Below are 3,326 nucleotides of genomic sequence, written 5' to 3' on the forward strand. Positions count from 1 at the left end.
TCAAACAGACCCAAAATGCAGAGAAGGAAGGAAAAAATGAACAACTGTTCCCTGCAACTGCATCTTGCAAACTTTCTGTAACTCTTCGTTTTCTCTCTCTTTCCCTCCCTCTCTCTCTCCTCTCCTCGGTGCTGTTTGGCTTCGGGAACACACAGCCACCCAGGCACGTACGAAATCCTTTTGTTTATTTCCAAATATATTTAAGAAAATAACAGCCCTGGGTTTAATGCTGAGAATATACAGCCTGTATCTGCTGCGTGCTTCTATACATTTAAGCTTCTTGTTTCCTCCCAGATCCTTCCTGTGGAAGCTCCCGAGGTAATATTTCCATTTTAGTACTCTGCAAGATTCTAACTCAAATTGTTATTGCTTCACATTTTTAAAGTTTACTTAGCAAAAGGCCCGGCTAACGTGAGCTGCTTGCAAGCTCGGAGAGAGACGAAAGGGCCTTGCCTTCAGCTACATTCTGCAAATGTGAAGGGATAGGGGCTTTTAGGGATGAGTTATACCGCAATCAGCTTAGTAAATCTGCATGCAGAAAGGATGCTAATTAGTCTTAATAGTCTACCAATATGCCCCAAGACTGGAGACACAACAACGTAAATCTGCTACCGATAAATATTTTTAATTGTTAAATTTACTGGAAAGGAAAGTGTATTTTTCCGTAGCGAACGCGGAGGATGCGGTGGGGCCAGGCTGCGACACGACACGCTCCGCTCCTCGGTGGGGCCAGGGCGGGGACAGAATCGCCCTGGCTGGGGCCCCGGGCCGTCCCGACCCCCGACGTCCCCCTCACCATCCCCCCAGCCTTGCCCCCGAGAAGGAGGGGGAGCGCCTACTTAGATTGTGCTTGGTGAAATTAGTGATGTATCACGTTAATTACCACTGTGATCTTAAAATGGTTGCAGGCTCAAGGAAAATTAATGGAAATCCAAATTCTAATTATGTGGCTGGTGTTAAAGAGTTGAACTAAATACCCGGGAAGGGAAATTGGATGATAATGTGGAAAAATGCTACATTTTCTGGCTGCTTGTGGTTATTGCATCATGAAGCCTAATAAATGCATTATCAGAGGTACTGCTGGAGGATGATCTTTGGGGATACAATGGGGAAGGCGGTATGGTGGTTCCGGGGATAACTGCGAAAAACAATAAAGAAATTCCGAGAACCGCTAATTTTGCTCCATCCTTGTCCGACGTGTGAGGGCCCAGCCCTGTGCGCCGGGAGTTGCAAGGAGGAGAGAACCGGGAGCCCCAGGGAGGAGGCACTCGGGGGCGTCCTCAGAGCGGGGCTGCAGCTGCATCGCCCGGGCCGGCTGCCCCCGTCACGCCCCTCTTGCAGGTGGGGAAACTGAGGCATGGGCACGCATCCCTCCGGGCTGCACCTCTCTGATCCCTCTGCATCCGCCCCGGAGTCACCCAGCAACCACACATGGAGGACTAATTAATTAACACAATTAAGCTTTCGGAACCCGGGGCTGAAACCCGGGGGCTTGCAGAGAAAAGCCGCGGGGACACGACACCGAGTGAGGCAATGTGTGTCACGTCCGACCCACGCGTGTCCGCGGGGAAGGAGGGCAAAGCCACCTTCCCAGAGGCTTAACTCTTCCCTTGCTGGCCGTCTCGGGGTCCCGAGTTTCAGTGTTAAGATCTCAGCCTCATCCATCACGGAGTTAAAAAAAATTCGAGAGGGAAACCAATACAGACAAACACATCAAGACTCAGGAGTGGCGACCCTTGGAAAAGGCAGAGTCCAGCCAGATATGAATCATTTTTCTTTGCATAGTTTAAAGGAATTACTAGTGATATGCACGGCTGTCACTGCAAACTACATTTATGGATTTGCAAGTCATTTCCATAAATCAGCTGCATTGGATCCATCAGAAGAGCAGAGCCTGGCGTCGGTGCGAAGATGATGGAGCTCTCTTTGAGCGTATAATGAAGTGTTCCAAGGGCTGCAGTTATTTTTCTGCTTGTTAAGGATTTTTTTTTTTTGAAGGGGGAGGGGGGCCTTTTCGAATTTGATTTTAAATTAAAACGTCGCCAAGAGATGTTTTATTGGTGATCACCCTTATGATAAATTTATGCTTCAATAATTACTTTTCACGGGATATCGATTTCCTCTGCAAAAGCCTTTCTCCCTCCTTCCCAACCCCTGTCTCCCATTTCCCGAACAAGACAGTGCTCCCCTACTGCCTCTGTCTCCCCCCCGGGGATGGCTCCGCAGGCAGAAACACGAATGGGACAGGGGCAATCGAGTGGTCAGGTCAAGGAAGGGAGCAGGGATTTCACACATGAGCAGTCCAGTGTCTGGAGGAGCCCCTGAAGCCCCCCAGGCCCTTCCCAGGTTTAGCGGGCCCATGGATGGTGGTGGGAACTTTCCCGACTTAGTGGGGTCCCTCAGAGGGATGGAGGAACCTCCGAGGCAGCAGCAAAGCCCCCCATGCTCTGAGTTGTCCTGATTGCTGGGGAGATTGGCTACTGCTCCACGGCACCCCCGCCTCTCCCTCCCCTGAATCCGGAGCAAACCTCGTGGTGAGAGCGTGCAGCTGGTCACAGCAGCCTGCAAAGCAGGGGTCCCTGTGCCCCCGTCCTCTGGCACAGGAGTGGGAGGCTGCCTCGTCCCGCGGTGCCCCCAGGGCTCACACTTGCCCCGGCTGCAGGGGAGTCCCCACGCGCTCTCTGGTGCCTGGCCTGGGGAGGGAGCACAGAGTGGCCCATGGCAGAGGGGAGGGCTCGCTTCACCGGGGCCATAACCCTCAGGAGCAGAAGTGCTGAGAATGGTGCCCCAACCTGCAAACACATCCCCTGCCAAGGAGCCAGCTGCCCCCTCCATGCCACCCCCAGCAGACATGGCCTCACCAACACCAGTCCTGCTTCTCTATCCTCACAGACCCACTACCCCACTGCTGGAAAAACGCTCAGGGCAGTCAAGCATGGACATTCAGGGAGTTCAGGGCATTCAGTCCAGAGGGTCCATAATGGTTTCACAGCCCAAAGCAATGCCAAGGCCACACTGAACTACCACAAGCTTATTGCCTAAATGTTCCTTATCTTCAAAAACATTAATATTATAGCCAAACTGGAGTTTTCCAGGATGCTGAAATTATTCCAATATATCACTTTGGATCTGTCCTTTCCTGACAAGGCCAATATTCCTCTCAATTCTCCCCAGTCCGTTTATTATGGAGATAACCTTTCCCTTGGAAGGGACTCACACCTCGCTCAGAGATCAGAGCAGTGAGAACAGGAGACCACAGAACACAGAAATCTGGAGCCTGTACTTGCTCCCTCAGAGGACAGTTTTCTGCTTTCACAGTTTTCTGC

Source organism: Anomalospiza imberbis, chromosome 8 (assembly GCF_031753505.1).
Source record: "Anomalospiza imberbis isolate Cuckoo-Finch-1a 21T00152 chromosome 8, ASM3175350v1, whole genome shotgun sequence".
Taxonomy (NCBI): Eukaryota; Metazoa; Chordata; class Aves; order Passeriformes; family Viduidae; genus Anomalospiza; species Anomalospiza imberbis.